At 49.1% G+C, this 27933-nt stretch overlaps 1 protein-coding gene and 2 long non-coding RNA genes across 8 annotated transcripts in view; 1 reads left to right on the forward strand and 2 right to left on the reverse strand.

Annotated features, from left to right (window-relative positions):
• Nucleotides 1-27933, reverse strand: part of RNF216 (ring finger protein 216) — a 171098-nt gene that overhangs the window by 57597 nt on the left and 85568 nt on the right. The gene's annotated exons all lie outside the window — the stretch shown is intronic.
• Nucleotides 8836-13557, reverse strand: LOC146404344 (uncharacterized). The gene is made up of 2 exons (XR_014840043.1): nt 11523-13557; nt 8836-11172 (listed from the first exon to the last, which is right to left on the reverse strand). It is a non-coding gene; the product is annotated as an uncharacterized LOC146404344 (long non-coding RNA).
• On the forward strand, nt 15222-26998 carry LOC106509622 (uncharacterized). 3 transcript variants are annotated; one of them, XR_014840023.1, is made up of 6 exons: nt 15222-16217; nt 16841-16993; nt 17895-18074; nt 19317-19414; nt 25240-25490; nt 25642-26998. It is a non-coding gene; the product is annotated as an uncharacterized LOC106509622 (long non-coding RNA). The 3 variants fall into 3 exon arrangements; XR_014840024.1 differs by having other exon boundaries at nt 15222-16021; XR_014840025.1 differs by having other exon boundaries at nt 15787-16217; nt 16850-16993.

Here is a 27933-nt window from a genome sequence, read left to right on the forward strand (position 1 = left end):
AAACAATCCTAGGTCATCACAGGTTAGGAGAAAAATCTGCCAGCCAAGGAATCCTTGGGAAGATTGTTCCATGAAATGCTGATGCTCACCTGCAGGAGCACAAAGAAGGGAGCCTTTAAAGCGATGTGGTTACTACAAAGCAAAACGGTTAATGTTTGAGTACGTCAGCGTCGTACGTAGCTATGAAGAGCAGAACTCCCATGGTTTAATTGAAAGGTTAAAATGTGATTAAAAATAACAGTACTTAAAGAAGTCTCCGCTCTGGAACACGGAGATAAGGCACAAGGCACCACTTACGAAGTACTTGTTATGTGCTCGTTACAGTCCTGGGTGCTTCTCCCCACCAGCTCATCAATTCCATACCCCCTGCGAAGGCACAGGGGTGGGTCACAGACAAGAATGGGAGGCTTCCGCAGGGCTAAGGACTTTTCTGGGCTGTTTCTCCATGGACGAAGGAGAGAGGTGGGGGCCACACGGATTGCAAAGCTCACAGCACCACCTCTCCCTGAAAGAAATTCCATTCTCCCCAGCTTCAGACCTTAAAGATTTATGCAAACTTTAACACAAAACAAAGCTGATAGTAAGATGTTGACAGCAGGTCAAAAAATGAGTATGATTCTGAAACAAGACAAGCCCTGTCAGAACTGCCGCTGGAGGATCTCCCAGCAGCTCTTGCGGCAGAGCCAGTGAGCTGCTTCCCTGCAGCCACTGTCTACACAGCACAGCTGTATGGAACACAACTGCGCGGTCTGCTCCAGACCTGCTGCTCCTGCCTGCCTTCCGCAGCTTCAACGATGCTGGCTCTTGGAACACAAACAGCGCCACGGCTACCCTGAGAGGACACAGAAGGGGAGAGGTACACAACTGGAAAGAGTAGTCTTGAGCTAAGCCTGTTTTCTTATGGAAAAGTGGCACTTCAGGCCTAACAACTGGGAAAAAAATAAAGGACTCGCAAACAGTATGATATGAGAATCATGACACAGAGCAAAGCCACGGGCCTTCCTTGGGCCTCAGGATCAAAGTACTTCCCCTCCAGCCATTGCCCCCGCTATTATTTCAAGGCTGACCTTGGGTCTGTGACCAGGTGTGATTCAGCTGGGGCGCCCCCAAACGGGGGCAGTGAATACCTGAATACCGGATATACTCCCTCCACGGCCCATGCTTCCAGTGGGTAGGGGTTATTTTTCTTAAAAACAAAGTAAAACAAAAGCAAACCAAACCAAACTAAACCAAACTGTGTTCAACGGCTTTTCTTTTTCTTTGTTTTTTTTGCTTTTGAGGGCTGTACTCTCCGCATATGGAGGTTCCCAGGCAAGGGGTTAAATCAGAGCTACAGCTGTTGGCCTATGTCACAGCCAGAGCCACGCAGGATCTGAGCTGGACCTGTGACCTACACGACAGCTGGCAGCAACGCCAGATCCTCAGCTGGCTAAATGAAGCCAGGGATCAGTGGTTACTAGCCAACCTCATGGTTACTAGTCGGATTGGTTTCTACTGTGCCACAACGGGAACTCCTAAATGACCTAACAAACCTAACTAGCACTCTAGTTTAAGTAAAATACCAACACACACACGAGTAGGGCCCGCCTGCCCCACAGTATTAGGGCGCTCTGGCATAACTTGTATGGTATGAGAAGCTGAAAATGATTTTACTTTGTATTGGTATTATTTCCAAACTCTCCAGGTGTTCACTTCAGGGCACACACGTGTTACTTAGAGACTGCTGAACACGCGCATCCACTGCATCGATCACAGAGTCAGCAGTTATTCCCCCCCTGAACACTAGGTGCTCTACTTACTGGATGTGCAGCAAGGCAATGAATGACTCCTACATGGGGTACATCTCACTGCTGGTGATATAACCTTGCCATTTTCCCTAAGCTTTCCACTATAAAGGAGAAAAAAAAAAAAAAAAGTAAATCTTGCAAGTGGGGGGGAGGAAAGGGAATGAAATATAAAATCCAGGTCTGAAGATAGTTTTTGGTAGATTACAACAACAGCAAGCACTCATCCACTTTTTTTTTTAGGCTGCATCCAAGGCATATGGAAGTTCCTGGGCCAGGGATTGAATCCGAGCTGCAGCTGTGGCAATACTGCATCCTCAACACACTGCGCTGGGCCGGGAATCAAGCCCACACCACCACAAACACAATGCCGGATCCCTAACCTGCTGTACCACAGAGGGAACTCCCCAATAAATATCAGAGCAAGGGGATACTGGAGTGTGGAGAAATCAGATAAACAGTTTCTTGCTCCTTTTCCAGTTCCTGCAGAGGCCAGTGGGCTCCTCTTTCGGGGGCTCCAATGGCACGTTACACAATCCTGTGCTCTACCCTCAAAGCGAGACTACAGGGTCACCTGATTCTGCAACTGGACTTCTGTAATTAACTGTAATTTCCACCTCCTACCTGGTTCCTGTCTTGATATCGAAGGTGCTGGAGTCTCCTCCTAGGTTCAGAGATGGGCACTCCAGTTCGGGCTTGTCTGACTGCACGCCCACTGAGCCAAAGAACAGCTGGCATGGTAACTGGGGGGAGGGGAACGACAGAATTGGGCCAGCATCCCTGAGAGGGCCTGACTGGAGGCTTATTTGTGAGGCTCTGGAGCCCCCTGCTGGTTGCCTGCTGTAACTGTTAGTTCCTCACTAAACCAATGAGAAAATCACCCCCACAAACCTTTCCATCTCACCGCCATCTACAAGGCTTTCGGTTTATTTAAAACATCACGTGCACAGAAATACGCAACATAGCTTTATGCTGTCTGAACTCTGGCAATGTAAACATTCTGTCCACATTTCATAAACAGGGTCTACAGTACATTACGGCTTGTGCCCAGTCTCAGGAAGGAAACTGACACGGTCAAGAACCAGCCTGAGATATCCTCTGACCAGCATCACAGCCTCACCAAGTACATGGAGTGAACCCCCTTCTACAGATGAGCACAGGGAGAGTCAGATTAATGCAGCCTGGCTCCCACATCACATGGTCCAGAGGGTGGCTCTGGGCAGGTCTGGGTGGTCTGCCCCCGCCACTCACCGAACAGTGACTGGGCGTCAGTGGCTCATCTCCGAGCTTTAGGTTCCTGACCTATGACTGGGAACATAAATAACAGAGCCACAGGACTGAATGAGACAATGCACTTCCAGCATCCAACACGGTGGCGGCTCACGGCAGTGATTACTAAGTTTTAGCTGCTGTGCCACCATCGCTATCATCACAACAGTTCAAAGCCCAGGCTTCCAGGCTTCCTGCCTCCCAAGCACAGCTGCAGAAAAACCCTGCCCCACGGGGGTCTAGAGCAATAAGGAGCTGGAGAGAACCCCTCAACTAGAAGGTGGCAGAGCTTACTCCTGAATACCAGGTTATTAACAAGTGGGAGCGAGCTTCTCCAACTTAAAACGCAAAGGGAGGAGTTCCCATCGTGGCTCAGTGGTAACAAACACGACTAGCATCCATGAGGATGCAGATTCAATCCTTGGCCTCACTCAGTGGGTTAAGGATCTGGTGTTGCTGCGGCTGTGGCTGTGGCGTAGGCCAGCAGCTGCAGCTCAGATTCAACCCCTAGAACTTCGACATGTTGTGCGTGTGGTCCTAAAAAGACCAGACCAAACCAAACCAAACCAAACCAAATCCAACAAAAAAACCAAAAACAGCAAAGGGAAACTGAGAGAACTAATAGAGAAATGAGTGCATTAAAGAACTGAAAACCAGATCTGCAGACAACACTGAGGAAACCAGTCATTCTGTAGCTGAGCAGGGTATGAGCACCTGGAAACAACTTGGGCAGTGTTCTTGGGTTCCAGTTACTGTCCTTTTTTTTTTTTTTTTTTTTTTAAATTTCTAGTTACTTTCCATTAACCATGAGCAAGCACACAGGGACTGGAATGGCCCTTGGTAGAGCAACAGGTAAATTTGGGGGAGCCACAAGTATAGAATATGGAAAAGATCACTGAGTAAAGTTGCCAAATCTAAGGGTAGGGCATGATACACAATGGGACGAGTAATATTCATAAGCTAATATTATGAATAGACATACAACGGGATGAACAGTATTCATAAGCTAATATTCACTGAGTGCTTATGGAGTAAACACCTTACATTAAAACACTCAATTCTTTTTTTTTTTTTTTTTTTTTTGTCTTTTTGCCCTTTTCTTGGGTCACCCACTCCCTCAGCATATGGAGGTTCCCAGGCTAGGGGTTGAATCGGAGCTGTAGCTGCCGGCCTACGCCACAGCCACAGCAACGCGGGATCTGAGCTGCATCTGCGACCTACACCACAGCTCACGGCAACGCCGGATCCTGAGATAGGCCAGGGATCGAACCCGCAACTTCATGGTTCCTAGTCAGATTCATTAACCACTGAGCCACAACGGGAACTCCTAAAGACACTCAATTCTTGTAACACACCTCTCACAAGGAGGCTCTCCCGCTATTATCACAGTGGGGAAAACTGTGGGAGACAGAGAGTAAAGAGGGCCGTGAAGGCTACACGGCCAGGAAGAGGAGGGGCTGGGATCTGAACACAGGCAGCGCTGCTCCCACCAGCCCCTGTGAAGATACACAGATAAGCGGCATATTTATCGATACACTAAAGAGATATTATTTGTTGGAACAGATTGTTAGGAAGCCAGAACCTGGGCGAGGCCTCCCAGTATCCGGAGAGCCGCCTGGAGAGCCCCCTGACAGCTCTCCTTGCCTCCTGTTTCTGGGAGTTGAAGGCTACACCAGATGCGCAGTTATTTGATAAGGCCTTGGCTCCAGGCGCTATGGCAACAGACCACAGAATGAAACCAGTGAAATCAAGCTAGTAAAAGAACATTCCTGTTGTGGAATCTGCCAGAGGAATGTGCTGTTGCACGCTGCGATGGAAGGAAGGAAGAGCCACTGAGAGAACGAGTGTATCTGTGTGTATGCATTTTAAACAACTAGTCTTAAGGGAACAGGAATAGGAGCATCTTTGGTAAAATGGCATCTGAGCAGCGGGGCCATCACACTTGGATCTGCAAAGCCAGCACCCCCACTCCCAACAGAGCAGGCTGGCCCACTCGTGTCCAGCTTTCTGCTGAGCTGCCAGAGTTCCAGGGCAGGTGGTCACAGTGGCCCCACGACGACAGCAGCGGCACTGCCCCTGCACCGGACTGTGTGTGGCTGAGCTGTATCCTTATGCTGTCTCCATACTGCTCTCCCTGCCTTCCATCTCTGCTCACCGTCACTCTTCTCAAACTGCCATCACAATAATTTTCTTTTTTTTTGTCTTTTTGCTATTTCTTGGGCCGCTCCCGCAGCATATGGAGGTTCCCAGGCTAGGGGTCGAATCAGAGCTGTAGCCGCCGGCCTACGCCAGAGCCACAGCAACGCGGGATCCGAGCCGCGTCTGCAACCTACACCACAGCTCACAGCAATGCCGGATCGTTAACCCACTGAGCAAGGGCAGGGACCGAACCCGCAACCTCATGGTTCCTAGTCGGATTCGTTAACCACTGCGCCACGACGGGAACTCCAGAATAATTTTCTGAAAAAACTCTGATCTCATCACTTCCATTTCCCATCCTGGATGGACTCCTACTGCTAAGAGAAGCAGCCCACGCTATTCCCACGGGGACTGCCCCCTGCACCAGCTGACTGCCAAGCTTCCAACTTCATCACCTGCCATCTCTCCAGCCTTCCCTCAGAAATACGCCTTAAAAACTCACCAAAACCCCCAAAATAAAGCAGAACAGAAGAGAAACACTCTCTCAGTATGTTTCGAGCTCTTCTGGGAGGCCTTGCCCTCCTCCTCTGCCCCAGCTTCCCTGCAACCCTCCAGTCCAACCCTCCAGTCACTTCGGACACGTCTTCTCAGCTCTCCCAGGCAAATGGGCAAGCCCCTTCCCACCCACTCCCTCCCCAGCCCACAGGGCCGCTGGGCTCTAGGCTCACACGAAGGCCTGGGTACCGGCCTCCCATCTGGCTCAGACGGCGTCCCTGAGTGCGAGGCACATCCAACGAGCTATTCAACACTTCCACTGGGATGTCGAAAAGGCACCACAGACATCCCGCGAAGCCCTCGCCTCTCCACAAAGCTGTCCCTGGCCTCCGCTGCATCGCTAAAGGGCACTGGCGCCCACCAGCTGCTCAGGCAAAACCCCCGGAGCCCTCCTTTTCTTTCACACTCACGCCACCAGCGGGCCCTCTCGGCTGCACCTCACGTCCATCCACTCCTGTGTTTGCACCAGCCCGAATCCAGACTGTTTCTGGCTTCGACCATGCAGGGAGCGTAGATTCTGGTTCTTCCCATCCCTCCAGGGCCCTCGGGCCCTCGGCCCATTTCCTTACTCCGCCTGCCTGCGCACCGCAGGCCACCCGGGCAGCCTGGCCTCACCGGGCGCTGCTCCCCTCCTCCTCCGGGCGGTTCTCTCGGACCCTCCTGACTGCCCGCCATTCAGGCCTTCGCTCACACGCTTCTCACGCTGGCCCCCGCGCTCTCTGTTCCCCAGGTCAGGCGCTTTCTTGCTACGCTATGCGACGTCACGCAGAGGCAAGGAAGAGCTGGCCTGACCATGACCAGAGCGCCAAATGGCTCTTGTTACCGTGTCCAACACAGAACCCCTCTTTCCTGTTTGGGGAAACCTATTACTGTTTTATCTCCCCTTGTTAATCTAGAGTATTTTAGGAAAAAAATATGAACTACTGTTAGCTTAACTCTGACAGAGAAATGACTGGGATTATCAGGTCTCCAACAGCTTCTCAGCTTCTGAAAGGGCATCGCTAGCTCTGCTCCAGCACATACCTCTCTCTGGCTTAGCTGAAGGGCCAGGCAGGACCCTCAGCATCCTCCTCCCTCCTTAAGCCCATGACGGACCACGGCCAGGAGCGTTCTGTCCTCTCACTTAGAAAATATCAGTGAGGGAGTTCCCGTCGTGGCTCAGCAGACATGAACCCAACTAGCATCCATGAGGTTGCGGGTTCGATCCCTGGCCCTACTCAGTGGGGTAAGGATCTGGCGTTGCCGTGAGCTGTGGTGTAGGTTGCAGATGCGGCTTGGATCCCATGTTGCTGTGGCTGTGGTGTAGGCCGGCAGCTGTAGCTCTGATTTGGACCCTAGCCTTCCATATGCCAAAGGAGTGGGCCTAAAAAAAAAAGCAAAAATAAATAAATAAATAGTAGAAAGGAAAACATTAAAAAAAAAAAAAAAAAGCAAGCAAGCATCAATGACAAACCCTGTACGTCACCGGAACAGTTTTCTGTCTGGTGTCCTGGTCCGAGCCTCACTGGTCACAGTTTACATGTGCCACAGACAGTACTGGTCAGCTTTGGCGCTTATTCCCCAGCCCTGGCATCCAATCAGGTGCCCCCACTTAATCCTGGTTTTGCAAATGGGTAACAGATCTAGAATAGGAAGGGGAAACACTAACCTCGAAAAAGTCTAGAACCAAGACAGAATCTGTGTGGCCTCCCAGGGTGGTGCTCCCAGGAATCCTCCACAGGCTGCCACAGAGGTGACCAAAGACGACAAACTCTGAGCCAAAGAGAAACCACGGTGCATCTGGGCGCCCACCCCATGATGCTGGGCTTCACAGGCACATGTTTGTTTTGGTTCTTCTCATGCTGTTTCTTTACCCCAGGACCCGCTCTCCTCATAGCAGGGACAGTCGAGAAATAGCTGCACGTAGAATGCAAGCACAACTGTCCACTCGGAGAAGGGCATGTACAACCCTTCTGGAAAGAAATCTGGAACTACGTTTTAAGAGTCTTAAGAAAATTCATTCTCTTGGGCCCAAGAGTCTGATTCTAGAGCTCTATCCTCACGAATAATTTTTAAAAAGAGAAGGCTTTATGTACAAAGCAGCAAAAATGGAAAGCTTCCTACATTTCCACTGAGGGGTGCAAGTGAGTAAGTCAAGCACATGTGACTGACGGAATGACAGCCACCCATGACACAGGTTTACAAACTGCTGAGGACGCAAAAAGCGCTTACGGCAAGCCAAATCAAAGAGCAGGGCAGAACACTGGACACACGGGATGACAACCAACACACGGCAAAGGGCAAACGGCAGCCCGCAAGCTAGAAGTGCAGCACCACTTGGGAGAGCAGGGCCCAGAGGAATCTGTGTGACCCCGAGGACGTCCTGGTCTCTCTGCTTCCTCACCAATAAAAATGGGGAAAACAGGCACCTGGCAGGATTTCTGTAAACATCAATGAGAAATGCACGTGCTCAGTAAATGCCAGCTGCCATCCTTACACAGCAACGAGAGCCTGGCAGTGCTGCCACCCTCCGCGTCACACCCTGAGCAGGTGCCACATTGTCCCTCCTCTCCCTGTGAAGAAGCCAAGGTCACAGACACACAACACCGGCACTGTGACCTCAGCCGCTGCACCAGAGCTTTCCAAACAGACGTGCTAGCCTCCGTCCTGGCTCTGCCGTTTACCCCTGAGTCTCAGGGTCCCCCGTGGTAAAGCAGGGTTGGTGCCGATGCCTTGCAGGTGACTCTGAGGGCTGCCAACGTTTACAGAGCCCTCAGCACAGCAGCAGACAATGAGTGGTACGATTATGACTGGGGAAGTGGGTGGCAGTTATATCAGTGTCTCGGGATGGAATCCACACAAAACTGAGCAGAGTTTACAGCCTAATTGCTCTGGCCAGGACCACAGAGACGAACGAGAGGCAGGATTTTCTAACTGGGAGAGGGGGGCGGCTCTATTGATGTCTTCACGGTAATTCCAATGGGCTCCCAAGCAGTGTTGTCCAAAAGGCGTGTCATAAATAGGAAGGAAAAACAAAACTTTTTACTTCTGTATGGCTCCCTCCCTGAGCTTTAAGTGATAAACTTTTTTTTTTTTTTTTTTGAGGTGGTTAAAGAAGAGGTCAATGAAATATCTCGCTTATCTCCCCAGAAGGAAAGGCAGGTTCCTGCTGGGGCATCTGCTACTGCCCCTCTGCCCCTGCCCATGGGCTCCAGCTGTGCTGGAGGGGAGATCAACTAACAGCCACAGACCTGTTCTCACTGAGCACAAGGCAGGTGTGGACAAGGCGCTGGGCACTGTTGAGGTGAGCCGCCTGCCAGATGAAGCCAGCTTCCACCGGCCAGATCTCAGCTTCCCCTCAACAAGTCCGCCTTTGCACTTTGCACACTGCCTCTTACAGGGAGTCAGACCACGGCAGGCAGAGGGGCTTGGGTCATAGGAACCAGCAAAGCTTTCCTGGATCGTCATCCACTGCAAATTCATGAACACGGGGTGGCCCCACTGGCAGGGGCAGCCAATGAAAAGGAATACAGTGAACTTGAACCACCTCCTCTTCGGCCCACAGGCTCCCTGACCTCCCAGCCCTCAAAACTGGATGCCTAAGAGTGATGAATGTTAGGCGAGGGGGACTCCTACTGGCCCCTGCCTGGGGTCCGGGCTCTTTTGTGGGCTTGCGCCTGCTAGTTGCCTCCACACAGGCCAGCAGGGTGAAAGGACCCAGGAGGCAAGTGAGGATTTTTTAAGTCTAGGAGAGCAGGGCTGTAGAAATTGTTCTGTCCCAGTGAGTTCCTGGACAGTACAGGAGGCACACTCAGCATGACTCCTTCGTAAACACGGCAAGCTACAAGATGAACTCCACAGAGGTAAATTCTATTACCTTTCCTCTTCCCACCCCCAAGCAAGACAACAAAGCGATGAGCTGAAAATGAGAGAGGGGAGGGTGTGTAGTGGGGAGGAAAATAAAAAGCCAAAAGCCGAACCTGACAGAATCGTGGTTGAGCCCCTCTCCTCTTTATAGTCGCATCCAAATGGCAAGTCGCCAAGGCCGCAAACATCTATCTCAGGAGTAATTAAATCAAATTAATCTCAGGAAAAGAGCTTTAAGTGTCCAAAGCCCCATTAATCCTCATCCCTTGTAATTAAATATGTATGTTAAGAAGACGTGGACAAAAGCAAAACATTTTCAAAAGTGAGTTCTTTACATTCACAGCATCAGAACGCATCTGAAGGACTGATCTTGTAGAAAACTATGTAAAAAATTCGGTGAAGCACACACTGTAAAAACATGGCAGAAAGAATGCAGATGCAATCTCAGTCCATGCTGAGATTTAGAAAAAATGTGCCCTGATAAACATCTTCACTTTCAAGGCTCCATGTAATGTATCTACTGATAAGCTCCACGGAGCTTTTAGCTGAGTTTAACTCTCCCTGATCCTCGGCCCCTCTGGATCCCGAGCGGGTGGCCGCTCTCGAACGCATCCTGGGATCGTCACCTTTACTTCCTTGCTCAACAATCATTCAGGGTTAACGTTCTCTTTCCTCTTCAACCGGTAAAGGGATCGGTCACCCCAACACACGGTGTGTCTTCAAGCGAAGGCATCCAATGCTCCGTTTCTAAAATGGGGCATACGTGTCAAAAGTCTCAGCAACACCACTGCTGCCACGTGCTCTCTGGAGCAGCTCCTGAATCCTCTGTCCAAGTGCTCTCACCTCAGAAAGAACCCCCTTTGCTCCTCACAACCACCCTGAAAGGAGGCGGAACGGGAATCGCGTGCCCATTTTTCTGAGGAGAGTCAGAGCAAATGATCTGCTGACAGTCACGCAGTAAGCAGTTTAGAGTCTGAATGTTATCAATTCTCTGGTTAAGCGCTACTGGTCAGAACCACTGGTTCTCCAGGAAAAGGCCGTCACAATGCAGACCAAACCACCTCCAAAAGACTCCCACGATTTGTCTCAATGACTTGGTTCTGTCAGAACTGTAGGTAGCAATTATTTCTTAAAAGGCAACGTGAGTGGATGCTATGGACTGAATGTTTGTGTCTGTATAATTCATACACTGAAGCCCTAACCGTCCCTGCCCCATGTGATGGTGTTAGGAAGCGGGGCCTTTGAAGGCCCTGAGGGTGGAGTCTCATGAAAGAGATTCTTTATAAGGAGAGTCAGGAGAACTTGCTCTCTACGCGCTTTGTCGTGTAGTCATACATAGCGAAGATGGCCCTCACCAGAAAGCAATCTGCCAGGGAGTTCCCGATGTGGCTCAGCGGTAATCAACTTGACTAGCATCCATGAGGACGCAGGTTCGATCCCTGGCCTTGCTTGGTGGGTTAAGCATCCGGCATTGCCATGAGCTGTGGTGTAGGTCACAGAGGCAGCTCGTATCCCCAGCTGCTGTGGCTGTGGGGTAGGCCAGCAGTTGCAGCTCCGATTTGACCCCTAGCCTAGGAACCTCCATATGCCTCGGGTACGGCCCTAAAAAGACAAGGAGAAAAAAAAAAAAGGAAAGGTATCTGCCAGCAACTTGATCTTGAGCACAGTTCTCAGCCTCCAACACTGTGAAAGAGCAAATGTTTGTTGTTTAAGCCACCCAGTCTAGAATTCCCATCATGGTGCAGTGGAAATGAATCCGACTGGGAGTCATGAGGTTGTGGGTTTGATTCCTGGCCTTGCTCAGTGGATTAAGGATCTGGCGTTGCCGTGAGCTGTGGTGTAGGTTGCAGATGAGGCTCGGATCTGGCGTTGTTCTGGCTGTGGTGTAGGCCGGCAGCTGTAGCTCTGATTTGACTTCTAGCCTGGAACCTCCATATGCCGCGGGTGTGGTCCTAAAAAGCAAACAAACAAACAAACAAACCAAAAAAACCACCCAGTCTATAGTAATTTGTTATAGCAGCCTGAGCTAAGATGGCTGAGTTTGAAAAATTCATCGACAAAGTTTTCAAAGCAAGTGACATCTGTGGTAAAGGATTTTTAGCTACAGAAGATGTTAGAAGACAGCTGGGCAGAAGCCCTCATATGCCAACTAGATTCATTACCACAGCCAATTGATTCTATCTGTCAGGAGTACCAGGTTCCAAACCAAAAGCTAGAAATTAAGGGAACAGAGTTTTCAGGAAACAAAGAATCCACCCATATCTAATTTTTGGACAAAGATACTGTGGAAGGATTGTCACACTGACATGAGTGGATCTAAACGACATTTCAGATTTTCTTCTAGGTCCAGGAAGAACATGGTTCCCCTAATGAGCACACGCTATCATCCTGTCCTGTGACGGAAGATGACAAGAGGTCTGCATCACTGTAGGCAAACAGACGATTCACATCAGAATGGACACCTGGCCAGCTGCTTGTCAGGAGGAACTTCAGTCAAAATGCTGACACTTAAAAGAGACACTTATTACTACCGGGAGAAAAAGACATGATGGAAGTAGTTTCCTACTGTGTGAAAATGTATACAAGATGGATATATTTAACACGACGAAAAACAAGACCTTCTACATTCTGAATTTCTCTTCCAGCTCTAAAACTAGGGGATCTATATCCAGTTTTGGATACTTCAGATCTATGCTGTCCAATACAGCAGCCACTAGTAATATGGCTAGTCTGAATTGAGATGTGCTATAAGTGTAAAATGTGCATCTTATTGTAAAAGCTTATTAAAAATAAACAACGTAGGAACTCAAAATAAATAAATAAATAAATAAATAAGTAAGTAAGTAAGTAAGTAAGTAAGTAAGTAAATTTTCTTCTAGGTCCAAAAGTCTATGTTGGGCTCCTCTGCCCCTTGAAAGAGTCTGAGGTAAGTAGATTTCATTTTAGAGTCAAACCCCAAGGGGTCCGTGACATTATTTCAGAGAAACCACAGGGGAGAAATCAACATGCCCCAAATGAGGAGGACTTGAGACGAGTAAAAGCCTTTATTCCCCAGGTTCAAGGGAGGGAGAAGATAAGTGAGCCTACCCACATTTCCAAGGACTTAAAGGGTAAAGGCACTGTCTCAGAATTTTACCAACGTCCCTTCCTTCAATGCCCAGACAGCCCGGGGAGAAATTCGCTATGTCCATTTCACACACGAGGACACCGAGTTACCAAGAGGTTGAAGGACTTGCCTAGATGATGCAGCTTAGGCCCAGGGTTCTCACGATCACACAATTCACTTCCTATCACACTCCTTCCTCTGGCTTCCAGCTGCTCTGACAATTTTACTTATGTCTGAGGAAAGGTACTGGCTTTTTTTTTTTTTTTTTTTTTTTTGGCTGTGCTCACAGCATGTGGATGTTCCTGGGCCAGCAATCAAACTCATGCCATAGCAGTGATCCAAGCCACTGCTGTGACAACGCCAGATCCTTAACCTGCTGGGCCACAAGAGAACACGGGTACTGGCTTTTGTAAAGAAACTAAAGAGGTGACTGGAGCAGTTAATAAACCCCAGAGGAACAGATCCATTCCGCCAACAAAGTCTTTTGTGTTCTGTGTACCGAACACTTAAAACATGTATTTTAATGTCAAAAGGTTTGTAGCCTAACGCAGTTCTCATCTACACGATTACATCGAAGACCTGATGCAACTTGAGGTCCAACAGATGGAGGGGGCCCTTCAGTTCAAGCGGATGAAACGGAATTTTACTACCTAAACTGCGTGGAGCTCTGCCAAGCTGTCCTGGAAGAGTCACCAGAGTGTTCTTAACAGAAGACATTCCTGCTTTAAGCTCTGGATTCCTACAGCTGGCCAGTGAGGGTATCAGGCTTTCATTTTGCAGTTAAAAGCACAGAATTGTGTAAAAGTGAAAAGCACTTCAGGCAATGACTATAGTCTTGTTTCAATTATTTTTATATTGAGAGAAAAAGTAGAGTGAAAAAGCACAAGTAGACAGCAAATGAAGTAGAGGGAAAGCCGTACAGAGCATAAGACATTCACATACTCAGAAACCAAGAAGAAAGCAAAGCAGGAGCTACTATTGACTGGTTCATTTCAGACAGACTAAATGTCAGGCGGAAAAGTGTTCAGCTCAAAATAAAAACCCAGAATTCTATCCTGGAGTAGTTTTTGTTTTTTAAATCCTTATGGATACTTGGTGAAAGAAAAACAAACAAACAAACCACATACTTGCTGAGAAATACAAAAAGGTATAATAAGGAGTATAATAAACTGTTAAAGCTTTCCTTCAACTGTTTCTATTTCATTTCAGGAAAAAAAAAATCTTAGCAGACAGATAAATCCCTTACATTTATACAAAAGGGCTCAAAAGCTCACCGTGCACACTGTATTTCACCTTGCTTTTTGCACTCAACAGGAAGCTTCTTGGAGAGATCTCCTGATCGGTGCTTATAGGTCTCTTTTATTTTTTGGAATGGGTTATGCAGAATTTTGTTGGTGACTCTTTCCAGCACTCTATCTCACATGCTGAACAACAAAGGGGTTGCTTTTGATAAAGCATGACTCAAGCTTCCAAACAAACTATGCAGATCACTCTGTTTTTTAAAGTAAAACTTTAAGGGACCTTGAATTTAAATGGTGATTGAGCAAGAGAACATGAAAATAAACGAAAACCTTCAAAGGACTGGATAGTGGAAATAACTCTTTTTTTTCCCCTGAGTGGGCCTGAGAGGCTGGGGGCATCTACGCCTTCCTGGTGTGGCTCCACCCCTCGAGTAAGAACACTAGGATGACCTAAAGACAAAACGAGTTTCGGCACGCAGCACCATCGGCACTCGCAGGCACACTGGGAGAGCCCGGAGCAGGGGAGGTGGAAGGAGGGCCCGGTGGGTGCTGGCCCTCCCCCGTGGCCTGCTGCAGCACCTTGCTGGTGTGTGATATCGGAAAAGTGACAGGATTTACTTTCAGTTTGAGACCCATGACTCATTCCTTCTACATGCTCTCGATTCTGGCCCTATTTATAGTATGAAAAAAGAAGGAGGCGTTTCTGCTGTGGCCCAATGGGATTAGTGGCATCTTGGGAGCACTGGGACACAGGTTCAATCCCCCACCTGGCACGGTGGGTTACGGATCAGGCATCACTGCAGCTGTGGCACAAACCCCAACCACGGCTCCGATCTGATCCCTGGCCCAGGGAATTCCATGCGCCATGGGGCGGCCAAAAGAGGAAAGAAAAAAAAAAAAGAAGCAGACACGAGGCAGGGAACATAGAAGCCCACATCCTTTCAGTTCTACTGTCAAATGATGAATAATTACTCACTTTCATTAAGCTGTTTTCTTTCCAAGAATAATATAAGCTTTGTGTCATCTCAAAATGGTTTTTCCTGCTTTTCAACAGTTTAGAAAATATTATTTCAAAGTACTTTTTCTTTTCTCCCGGGCTCCAGGTTGTAATTCCACGATAGCACACTTTAGTAAAATAATTTAGACTTAGAGTTCAAGAAAACGCTATGTGAGGGGCAGGTACCCCACGGTGGCACAGCTGGACAGTGGCAGAGCTGGACGGTGGCAGAGTTTACTCCCCTCTCTCCCTGTTTGGCCGGGAGACGGGTCAGTCCTCCCCTCAGAAGCTGGGCGGGCTTTTGGTGAGAGACCGGTAACACTACAGGCCTGAGATGCATCTACGGCTGGAGCAGAAGGAAGCTTTCCTCTCCCCGGAGCAGCCGTGGGAGGAGGTGCTGCCCTCCCCTCTCTCAGAAATCACCCACCAGCGTACACCCGCCGGTCACGGAACAGGCCCCCCACTAAGGCAGGGCTGGCGTTTCGGTCCCAGCTCCACAGGGGAGGAAGAGCGCTCCGGGGTGGGGGTGGGGGAGCCTGGTCACGGGCAGAGGTAAGACGGGGCCCCTGCGCCTCTGGCAATGCCCAATACTGTGCTCATCTGCCAAGGTCACACCTTCCAGCGACACAGGTGTGCATGTAAGACCTTCACACACGCGAGGAAGCTGGGACCTGGGGCTGCAGGAGCCTTGAGTCAGGTCGGCAGACTCAGACCTGGAGGTGGAGGGCTGGTCCCAGCCGGCAGCACGGAGCCAGCGCCAGGGCGGAAGCCAGTTCTCCGCACTGTCCCGGCCGCGTCTCTCCTGCCGCTGCTTTCTCCTCTGGCTCATGCTGCCAGCGCGAGAAGCCTGTTTCCAAAGGGGCTGCTGCGCCGTGGTGACAGTGCTGGCTGTGTCTAAGCTCTGAGAGAAATGAACCCCCTTCTCTGACCCTGTGCGCCGCCAGTGAGCCTGGGCGACCGGTGTGAGCACCTCCCCTCTGGCTGACGGGGGTCCTGCTAGGGTGGCGGACAGTGAAGACTCACCTCTTCTACCCTGAGCAGAGCACAGACACCAAGCGATTCTGCCTGACAGCAGGATTTTACGGTAGTGACACCATCCTGTGACCCACTTTACTCCCGCTCCTTACGTCTCGGTTATAAGCAGTAATTAGTAATGGCAGTGTTCTGGCTGGATGGCTCCGGGGCCATTAATAATGCAAAAGCCGGAAGAGGATGAATGCCGGAGTGTACGACGGAGGTTTCAAGGTTAAAAGCAGCAATGGAGAGAGCTGGGGGCGCAGGTGATGTTGGCAGAAGAGGAGAGAGAGAGAGAGAGGGAGGGAGGGAGGGAGGGAGAAGGAGGATGGGGTGGAAAGAGGTGCCGGGGAGTTAGTCTTAAATCTCTGTTTGAAAATGTCCAGCTGCCCTTCGGGAGCAGCAGGTACGGCGAAGCACAACTTCTCAGGGGCCGTAATCGAGCGGAGGGCGGCTGCTGCTCTCCCTTGCGGTGCACACAAGCCTCTGGCCATTGGCGGAAGGGTGGCACTGCTGAGCCTCCAGCGTGGAAGAGCTACCAGTGTATCCAACTGAGGCCAGAGGAAACCATCCGTATCTTTCAAACGTATTCTTGGTGTTTTCTTTATTTTTAAAATTGTGTCTTTTTAGGACCACACCCGAGGCATATGGAGGTTCCCAGGCTAGAGGCTGAATCGGAGCTGTAGCCACTGGCCTACGCCCCAGCTCACGGCAACACCTGATCCTTAACCCACTGAGCGCGGTCAGGAATCTGCATCCTCATAGATGCCAGTCAGATTCATTTCTGCTAAGCCACAATGGGAAGTCCCTATTTTTGGTGTTTTAAATGACTTCTCTTATAAAAGGCAATGCCTGCTTGTTCAGCAGAACTAATACCTTCCCACTTTAGCTTTTACAGGGAACTCAAGACAAGTGATGCAGAAAGGTCCGGGTCTGGCAGCCGGGCATTCCTTCAGCACAAGACACAGACTACACTGTCACAACTGCCTCCCCATCTCTGCAAATCTCCATCCCACTGTGTTTCCAAGGGGGATTTCAAAAGGTACAGTATCTGACACTCCAACACAGGGCTTTGTATTAGAACGGAATGATAGCAAATAAGCCTGCACTTTAGGCCTGGAAAAGGATTCGTATGGCTATTTGAAAAGTAATTGCTTGGGAGGCAGGGGAGAGGGCTACAAAGCAAGGTCGCCGGCCATCTGTGACTCCGGAGCTGTTTATATCTAGATCAGCTCCTAAGCAGACAAGCTTTCACCTGTCCCTTGAGAGCCAAAAGTGAACTGCTTTACATACTAGGAAAGTAGCAACTTTACCTGCTGGTTTCACAACCTAAACCAGACATTTGAAGAGCTGGTCATAGAAAAGCTTGGGTGAATCAGAACCCATCCTTACTTGTTAGTCAGAAATCGTCTCTGTGGGAAAAGGAAGCAGTTGGAGCAGTCTTGAATCATAATTACTGAAAGCTGCCTTTATTCCCACGGGGCTCTGACTTCTGGGCCAAGGTTTTCTCACTGGCTGCACACTGTGCGAGAGATGGGACTCCTGCAGAAAGGCCAGCTAGAAGAAGGGCAGAGCTGCCAGAGTTCCAGCACTTTCCACGCACCGCAAAATTTCATCATGTCACCTACAACCCGAGGCAAAGCACTCCTTTTGAGGGTGGTCAAGTCAGCCCTCAGAGGGATCCAAGAAAAAGGGCTACAATACACAAGCATGTTTTAAAAATCTTACGTCTATCAATCTTTTCAAGTTTCCTAAAAACAAAATTCTTTTGTTTTAAAAGTTCAGAGATGACTGGGCTGATGAAAATGGGTACTTATTTTTTTAACTGGAAAAGTACTACACGCACAGTATCCCCCTTGTCCCCGCCTTACCCTCAGAGTAAGCCTCCCTCAAAGCAATGCCCTGCAACCAAGCTCTTCTCCATCCTTCCGTGCACATTTTAGGTACACGTCGGCACGCATCTCCTCCTCCTCCCCTCATTGAGACCCAAACACAAGCCTACATCTTGTAAATACCCACTCTTCTACACCTCGCTTTGTTTGATGGGCACAACTGGACTCGTGTCATTCTTCATGCTGTGGTGTACTGGCTCAGGAGGCCAATCTGGTCTGCCGCTTCTTTCTGTAAGTACAATCTTAGCTGGATCATAGCCGCATTCATTTGTTCACACTGCCTACAGTTACCTGCTACAAAGGCAAAGCTGAGCAGCTGAGCAGCTGGGACAGAGACTATACAGTTCAAAAAGCCTCAAGTATTTATTACCTTGCCTTTCATTTAAAAAAAAAAAAAAAAGCTTGCCAACCCTGTGTATGCCACTGTTTAGAGGCACGTGTGTCCCCCTGTGCCTTACTGATGAACATTCAAGTAGAAAATGGGTATCCTTAAGAATGACATTAAACTGTATTGCTGTGAGGCACTAAGAAGGATGAGGAGGAAAGAGCAGGAAGCTAGAAAAAGCTGGCATGAAAAAGTAGGCTTAAAGAAGGAACTTCAGGGCACGCTATAACCTCCCAAAGTGTCACTTCCTCTTTTCTGAGGAAGTTAAAGGCGAACTGTAGGTCTTTTGATAAAAGGAAATTCCCCTTTGCTGTATCAAAGCTGCTCCCTGTGTTTTGTGTTTTTCTAAGTTAGGCAAGGCTGCCTGAAGCATGCTCTGACCAAATTAGGAAGCAAGCAGGCTGATGTCTCTAAGCTGGCCACCACGTGGCCAGGACGCCCAGGCATGTGTAGACAGTGATGGATGGGGAAGGAGACTGAGTCCAAGAAAGAAATGCTATTTGCTTGAGGAATTAGCCTTATAAAAATTACACTTAATAAGAATTAATAATCGTTTTGGAAGATGAAACTGACTTCATGCTTCTGGCAAAAAACAAGGGCTCCCAAGGTTTCCACAAGGAAAGAATGTGTGGGGTTCACGGTGGAGCTGAAATCTCTGGGGCACCGTTCTGCTTACTCCAAGGGCAGCGAAGGTCTTGAGAAGGACCAAGGAAAAAATAGACCAACTACCTCCTTGGTAGATTAGTAAGATATTCAGCTTCGCGCTACTGAGAAAAGAAGGAAGATCATACTCAAAAAGACTTACGTACATTTCCACTTGAGGACTGACTCCTCAACTGCTTTATCTGCTGGATCGACGCTAGGGTTTTAAACTAGTCTGACACTTTCCAACAAGGTCTAGGTATGCAGCACTGAATCACTCACACTGAGCTTGTTTCTGCCATCTCAGTGATATTCTCTTTCAGGAATGACTTCTGAGTTAATGTTTGATTCTGAGCCAATGAGCTCAGAATCTACTCTGACCACCAGCACTATCTGGCTAATAAAATTTAACCTTGAAAACCCTTGCTTTCCTCCCAAATTTCCAGATCAGCAAGATTCCTGGAAGCGATTTTTATCCCCTTAGGAATGTGCACAGTTCAGTTCCAGCATTTGCTATGAAATCAGACGTGCAGTTAGAGCTAAGGTAAGTTTAAACGACAAAGCAAATCTCAGTTCTTCTTTAAGGGAAAAATCTTCAAGGGATCCAGGTGAAAAGACGTAGGCACTGTTTCTGGCTCACTCTGAGACCCTGCTCTCTCCAGGCCAGCAGCCACTCCCCACAGAGAAGGCAGAGGCCCAGAGCAGCCGTCTGGTCTGCGTGGGAGGCAGTGTTCTGGCTTAGGGCTCCTCTTAAAACAGCGTTCTCTGTGCTGCGGGTCAATCTGTATTGAGTTGGGACCCTGGCTCCTTCGCCAGGTTACAGGGGGCAGGAAACATGCAGCCACCATCTCCAAAGTGCTCTATAAGCTGTCAAAATTGCTAAGTGTTTGCTTTCTACCTCCTCCTTTGTTGACTTTGCACATTTATTTAAAATCACCTAAAGGACCCAGGAATCTTATAGGTAACACTACAACAAACAGGTATTTTCTAAAAGACCCTGGTTGACTTAATTAGACACAAACCTACCAATTAAGAACTGTATTTCTATTAGTCAAGATTTCTGTGACTCACCTTAAACTGAGTCAGACTGTAAACTAATGGGCCACTGAGAACACACACAGGTTAGAGAACCCAGAGTTCATATACAAGCCACAGACGGAAGTTCAAGAGCTTGCTCAAGCTGTATGAACCTGGCACACAGCCCATTTCTTCATCTGCAGAGTGAAGGTGTCTGGGTGATATGACCCCACGCCACCCCCCTTACAAATCCAGCACCTACAAGTACAAACTGGAAAGAACCAAACGCCGATAACACAGAACCACCCGGGCAGGCCCGGTGCAGTTCTGCTGTAACAGGGTTTGGACCGCAGACTTGTGTCCCACTAGATGGGCACGAGCCGCCGGTGGTACCCAGCCTGTCTGAGCTCACACTACCCAGCTGGCGGGCACACCTTCCATGCCCTGCTCCCTCTGACCGATGCTGCCGCCCCACAGCCGGGCCCGAGCGGCGGTGGGGGCCCGGCCAGCAAGCTGCGGCGCTCCCCGCAGCGCGCCCTTCTCCTCGCGCATCTTCTGCTTTCTCACTGCAGTGCAGAAGGCACTACGGCTGACACGGCTTCGTTGCCCTTTTATGGTAGAAAAATGAATTGCCTGCCCAGCAGTGGAGCTGAGAGATGACAGAACGGAAAGTTGTCATTTGTTGTGGTTTTGGCAGCAAGAGAGTGTTCTCCCCTCAGCCACCCTTGGATGGACAGTGCACGCCAGGCATTCAGCGAGGAAAAAGCAAAACCCTGGCCAAACTGCTCCCCGACGCATTCCTCCTTTGCCTGGCCTGCAAAGGCATGTGTTTATTTATGAATAGCATCAAGCCTCATTTTTGTGGAAATGTACCTTTTATAAAACAAGGCTGTTCCACTGAAAGATTTAAGCAGAGGTGCCCCAGAAAACATGGTTCCAATCAGCTCACATGCAAGGAACAGGCTTCACTTCATTTCCTTGCATAATAAGGACACAGGACGGGAGCTGGGCAGGGAGGTGACCTCACTCAGAAGGAGGGGCTGCAGCTTTTACCGCAGCCCGGCCCAACCCTGGTCCCTGTCTCCTATAGGACTCACGTGAGAAGGGGCAGGGGAGTAGCCACCAACTCCAGATAAACGCGCCCTCTGGGAAAACACACCAATATCCAAGTCCCTGTGATAATTAACAGTTGGTACCACGGGGCCTTAAATGGTTTGCATTTCTGTCAGGAGGCCCACAGAAAAAAAGCAGGCCTCCCAGCAGCTGGGAAAGCATGTTGTAAAAGGAGAATTTGGCAATTCTCTGTATGCACATCAGCGCTGGGAAAATTAAGCTGATCTGAGTGAGAAATTAAGCTTAATCCAACATGCTTTCAGCTAGAAAACAAGCCTTTTTAAAATGGGTGGGGAAACAAACTCTGATGGTTACATGGATTCTTCTGTTTAAAAAATACCCCAGGACTAAAGAAACCAAACATGCTGATGTGGACCGAGAGCAGAGCAGCAGCTACTCACGCCTCTTGTTTTTAGGCTCCCTCCACACAACACCCCCTCGGCCCCCAGGGGCTGTGCTCCAGGACAAACCCCGCAGGAGGGCGGGCGGCCTCCGGGAACGTGTGCCCAGGAGCTGGCCTCGGGCTGGCCGCCTCCTGGCTGCCCCCGCCCCTCCCTCGTCAGCCCGCAAGTCATGTTCTTCAGGCGCATCCAATCCCACTGGGGCTTCGAGCAAGGAAGAGAATCACAGCAAGTCCTGCTTGACTGGGCTTTGGGGCCGGAGGGTTTGTTACCTGAGGACCACAGGAGCGCCGTGCGGTCCCAGGTCTGGGGCCACTGGGTTACTAGATAACTCAACTGACAAGGCTCTCCAGCTCCCCTAACCTCTGTACCGAATCTAACTCCCGCTCCCTCTCCCATGGCTCTACAAGGCCCTCCCCCCTGGCACTACGACCGCACTGTCCCAGCATCAGGCTTGCCAACAGCTCAGGAGTTAGAATCACTGTCCTTACTCCGCTTTGCAAAGCCCTCTCCAATCTGGGGTCTATTTAGCTTCACCATCCCAATTCCTCCTGCTGTCACTGCAAAGCGGAGTAAGGAAGGAGTGAGTCCAGAGCAAGAGCGCTAAGGACCTGTGCGGCAGGCAGGGCCACGCTCTGAAGCGTTTAGGGGCAAGGGTGCTGCCTGGAGAAACATCCACGCCAGGAGATAAAATGAGGTCAGAGTGGGCGATGGCCTTGGGGGAAAAAAGGAGGGTTTTGTGGGAGGCAAAAGGGCCTTGGAGGTAGGAGGGTTGTGGTAACAGGACAGGCAGCAACAGATGTTTTCAGCAGCAAAATGTGACACAAGAGGGGAGAGGAAGGCAAAAGGACAAGCTGCTGTCAGAGACAAAGGAAGAAACACTGTGATCTGTTCCACTCTCTGGGCTAGAATCTGGATCAGCTCCTTAGACATAGGGAGCTTTTGAAACTTAAAATGCTTTTCATATATACTTCTGATGGGAAATAAAACTGAGAAGTGCTTTTATGAGGCTACAGGGATTTGATCTGAGAAATTCTCCTAGCCTACTTCTCTTTGAGAAGCAAATGCCAATGGCAGTTGGAAAACCCTCAGTATTCTAGAAATCCAAGACTCTGGACTGGAAGGACACTGGAAAGGTCGTCTGGTCTCTCGCAGCCTCGAGGCTGGACTGCATGCGCAAGTCATCCTAGAGAAGGGAGAACCTGTCCAGGCCCTCGGGCAGGGCTCTGCGCAGAGTCCCAGGCTCCTGGAACCCGGCTCGCTGGCCACATTTCGGTCTTGCGAGCCATCTTGGATTCCTTCTGGGCAGCCCAAGGCTGTTTCCTCAGGGAAGCTGCAAAACACCAGGCCGCCAGAACGTGCATGGAAGAATCTTGTACCAACAGAGAAACTACTCACATGAAGCCTCACCTCCTCCAGGATGACCAGTTTTAATCTTCCCACAGAGAGCTGCTGACATTTTCCTGTTATGTTACCAATTTTCCTCATCTCTTAAAAAGTCACTGAACATTTGAGTGGAGGGCCTTTCCAGTTTCTAAGAGCAAGGTGCCCTCCGAACAGCGAAGCAAAGTAGGTAAGAGCAGAGACCTAGGAAAGTCAAACATATCTAGATTGCTTTGCTTGTTTTAAAATCAACTTTTTTTTTGGGGGGGGGGTCTTTTGTCTTTTTTTTAGGGCCATACCTGCGGCATATGGAGGTTCCCAGGCTAGGGGTCCAATCAGAGCTGTAGCCACCAGCTTACACCACAGCCACAGTAACGCAGGATCTGAGCCGCATCTGCGACCTACACCACAGCTCACGGTAATGCCGGATCCTTAACCCGCTGAGCAAGGCCAGGGATCGAACCCGGAACCTCATGGTTCCTAGTCGGATTCATTTCTGCTGTGCCACAATGGGAACTCCCCTAAAATCAACTTTTTATTATGAAAAAAATTTAAATACATACAAAAGTAGGTAGTATACCTCATGTACCCATCCGTCAAGTCTAATAATTATCAGTCTATGGTCAATCCTGGCTTCTCTAAACCCTATCCACTCTCTTTCTTCTTCTTCCAACATAATTTCAAAGCAAACCCCAGACTACCTATCATTTCATTTCAAGTAGTTCAGTTTGTATCTCCAAAAGATGAGGATTCTTAAAACCAACCCATCATATCAAAAATCACACCTAAAAACCCACAAATAATGAGAGGTAAGAAAAACCTGCATTTGATTTCTGATGCTGCCACCTGCTAGCTGCATGACTTTGAGTGGCTAAGAAGTGGAAAGCCCCTAAAACCCAGGGACAGTTTTCTTGGCAGGTGCTGTGACTTCTGTTTGTCTCACGGTGATGCCAAACTCCCACCTTAAGGCACCTGACTGTCGTGGCTCTGTCTTTCTGGCACAGCAGGCACACTAGATTTTGGTTGTGCTCCTCATGCCAACCTCAGTGGACTGCACTTAGGTTCTCAGCACAGCTCTGAGTTACCAAGGGGATTCCGAGACCATCTGCTCAAGGACCTTAGCATGGAATGCAGACACAGAGCACATGGCTGCCACGTGGCTTTGACCGAGGCGGCAAGGCTGGCTCCCTAGCCTGTTATACTAGAGACAAAGGGCAGTGGGTGCTGTGTGTCTGGGGGGTCGCTCCCCCTTGGAGCAGTACACTGGCCAGGGACACAGACACTTGTCTCCACCCATGGTCTAGGAGAAGGCCATGTGGCCTCTGGGGCCTAGAGAGGTGACAGAGGCCCTTCTCATGCTCTCCATGTGTGTCTCAAAGTCAGGGAGGAGGAGTAAAAGGCCATTGCCATTTCTCAGCCACCATGCAGCAATCAGAAAACGACCCTGAATTCAACAGTCAACACGAGAAATTCCATCCAGCAGCAGTGTTAGCCTAGGCTTCCCTCTGATTTTGCCTGATGCCCTCAACATTCCTCTTTGCTACCACTTCCCTCGGCCACATTCCTCCTCCCCGATACAGACACCCACGGGGAAACAGGGTGTTCTCAGGCTTGTGTTATTACCATAGCAACAATTTCTCTTCTACCTGGAAGGCTGGGAACACTGCAGTGCTCTGTGCTGAGAATGCAGAGAGGGGACACTATTGCTTCGCACTCCAACGCACACGCACCACACCCACGTCCACACACTCCTTCCTCAAGGACACCACCAAGAGGGTCGCAAAAACAAATTAAGATGCTGACACCCAGTAACACACAATTTGTGTAAGGACAAATAGGAGGCAAATGACTCTCTAAACAGATATTTTGTAGATTATCAATTCTTGAGGGATTTTTTAATGTGAGATTTCTAAAGACTTAATCAAAATGCATCTCTCTCTTTGATGAAGCCAGAGGCACAGAAAAATGCATTAAGTTATTCCAGCAAAACATCTAAATGCACTAAACGAGTAATATGTGGTTTCCAGAAAGAGAGGCCCTCAAAGCTTCTGTTCCCTATACAGTTTGTAAACAGGGTTAGGCTGTGATGAGTCTGATAAGCAATGGCTATCGGTGGCCACAAAAACCATGAAAAAGGGTCACAGTTTCTATTTTCATAAAGTGCCCATCCAAACCTAGTAATCCAGAGTGTCTTTTTAAGTACTACAGAGACCAAAACAACAAAAGACAAAGAGGCATGCCCCTTCGTCACAAGGACGGTAAAAGGTGAGCAGCCCCAACTCCAGGCCTGCCCACTGCGGGTAGGTGGGGCGACAGTCAAGACGCCAAGGGCAGCACCCTCCTAGGAAGCCCACAACCGATGGGTCATAGAGAAGAACCAGGGATTTTAAAAAATCTTCCCTTTGTGACCAATTGTGAGTTTTCTAGCAAAATGTACCATCGTTTTTGTTTCTAGGCCCTTCCTACACTCGTCTCTTTGAATGTCAATCCCCGAGAGGTCAATCCTTTTGGATAGAGATTAAAAAAAAAATCAATGAGAAGCCCAAGAAGAGGGACACAGCAGTGCTGCAGACCAGGCCACCGAGACACAGAGAGCAAACCCACGAGCGGCCTTGGACTCCGCTCTCCCCAGGGCAGACAGCGTCCTTCTCTGAACTTGGACATGTGGGCTGAAGTGACAGTGGTCATGTCTTACAGAACATACCGGTGAGCAAAAAATCGAGCTTCAAAGCCCTATCCCTTTTCTCTTGTGGCATATTAGTAAGAACTTAGTTTTCGGAGTACATGTTTGAAAAACTAAGGTAAGCCAGCAGTCCTCTTCTGGTTTCCTGATGGATTTTACATCTGTCCACCTTAGGTGAACTCCCGGCTCTGGCGGTAGCAGCCCTGACAAACCTGGGAGAGGTTCCTCCTTCCTAGGAGTTTCCTAGGAGTTCCTCTCCTTACCTGAGCCCGCACTGCCCTGCACACACTGTCGGCATCAGGCTCCGCGTCTCTCGTTGGGGCAGCTGCTGTTTACCGACTGAGGAAGTGCCGGGTGGTGGAGTGGGCACTTCAGCTACAAACATCATCACACTGGCGAATGTCCCCTCCCTGCTGCCAACTGTGGCTTCACTGAGATACAACTGACATGCCATCTACTTCTCGCCAGGCTCTGAGAGACAGGTACAACTGTTCTCATTTCACACAAAAAGGAAATGCGGCCCAGGGAGACGACATACCTATCCTCGGTCACAAAGCCAAGAAGTGGAAGAGCAGGAATTAAAGCATGAGCAGGTTTAACAGGAGCGTTTAAATCCCTGTCTTAACCACTTTGCCAGACTGTCTCATGAGCTGCATCATAAGCAAAAGCCATGGATTCCTCTGCTATTTACAGCCTCACGGCACCCAGCACAGGGCCAGACCCAGAGCAGTGCATCAATGATCCTTCTCATCTCCAAACAGAATTCTCAAAACAGAGAGCTTAATAAAGCTCAGCAAAAGTCCTTGTCCCAAGCAGCGCTGACGCAGGAGAAAGGCAAGGCCTCTTCATTATGAACGGAACAGGAAGTTCTGTGATTTGTCTTCTAGAAAGTGGCAACATTTTAACCACCTAAAGCAGCTTCACTGGGTGAGAAAAGCAGTGGAATGTTCTCTGGGGGCAAGAGAGAGCAATGCGGGCTTCCTGGGGGTAAAGGAGGTTGGCAAACACCCAGGCTGCTGCTCTGTCCTCAGGCCCTCGGAGACCACAGTGAGAGCTCAGGGTCTGGAGCTTCCTGGCTCTGAAATGGACTGCACCACCTGCCACAAAGTCAGCTGTCAACCTCTGAGGGTTTCAAGGGGAGAAAGGTGAGGGGCTGCGCCAGCCCCCAGGAGGAAGGAGGCACGGTGGCGCCGCTTGTGTCCACCTACCAGTCCCCTAGCCTCTTCTAAGGCAGGCCAAGAGGGAGAGAGAGGCAGCTGCTTTTACCACTCAATGCCTGATTATAAGGGATAAAGACGATGAAATACAGGTTCACCTTGGAAATATCATGGGTTCACTTTCAGACCACCGCAAAAAGCAAATACTCAAAAAAATGAGTTACATGAATTCTGTGGTTTTCCAACGCATATAAAAGTTATGTTTATACTATACCGTAGTCCATTAAGCGTACGATGGCATTATTTCTTTTAAAGAAAGTGTACATACCTCAAATAAAAAACACTTACTGCTGAAAAATGCTAACATCACCTGAGCCTTCAGCGAGTCATAATCTTTTTGCAATAGTAACATCAAAGGTCACTGGTCACAGGTCACCATAATGAGTATAATAATAATGAAAAAGGTTGAAATATTGCAGGAATTACCAAAATGTGCCACAGAGACACAAAGTGAGCAAATGCTGCTGGAAAAACTGTAATAACAGACTTGCTCAATACAGAGTTGACATAAGCCTTCCATTTGCAAAAAAAAAAAAAAAAAAATTGTGGGATCTGTGAAGCACAATAAAACCAGGTGCGCCTCTGTGAGGATACAAACTGTTTCTGTATAGCTGAGGGGGTAGCAACAATAACTTTTATTCATACTGGCATTTCAGTTTAACCAAGCCTCTCTTTACCTTTCCCTCTTTTGGATAGCTATCTAGCTCCCTTTTAAGTGAGTCCTGCAAACGAGAGCAGAGATGGCATTTACTGGACTTACTGAGAAGGCGCGTGGGAAGAGGTCAGCGCTGTCTGCCTTTTGCTGCTTTTATTCTTCTTGGAAACACACAAACACACTCCCCTATGTGAAAGACCCAGCTCCTCTAACACAATGTTTGTGGTGGTAAGAAGTCAAATAAGGAAGTGTGTGTAATTATCAACCAAAATCTTTCAAGGATTGAGAAGCCTATGATGAACAGACTCACTAGGCTGTTTACTATGGAGAATTTTAAAAAGTGGAAACTGACCAAACATTAAGACAAAACCAGAGTTAAATCCCGAAACTTCAATGCTACCATGCCAGCTCTGCTAGTGCTTGAGGGGAGGACAGCTCACAGGGACAGCATCTGGGACCCGCTCTGAACTGTCTGAGGCGACAGGGGCCCTCCCTTGGGGTTTCCGTTCATGTCCACGTCACAGGGTGGCTCTGGGGATCAACAGGAGCTGAGGGCCCTGCAAGGCACCCTACCTGACACACCTGCATCCTGTG

The sequence above is a fragment of the Sus scrofa genome, chromosome 3 (assembly GCF_054392235.1).
Source record: "Sus scrofa isolate SSC_HxYL_T2T_F1_AM1 chromosome 3, Sscrofa_HxYL_maternal_Yorkshire_Landrace_v2.0, whole genome shotgun sequence".
NCBI lineage: Eukaryota > Metazoa > Chordata > Mammalia > Artiodactyla > Suidae > Sus > Sus scrofa.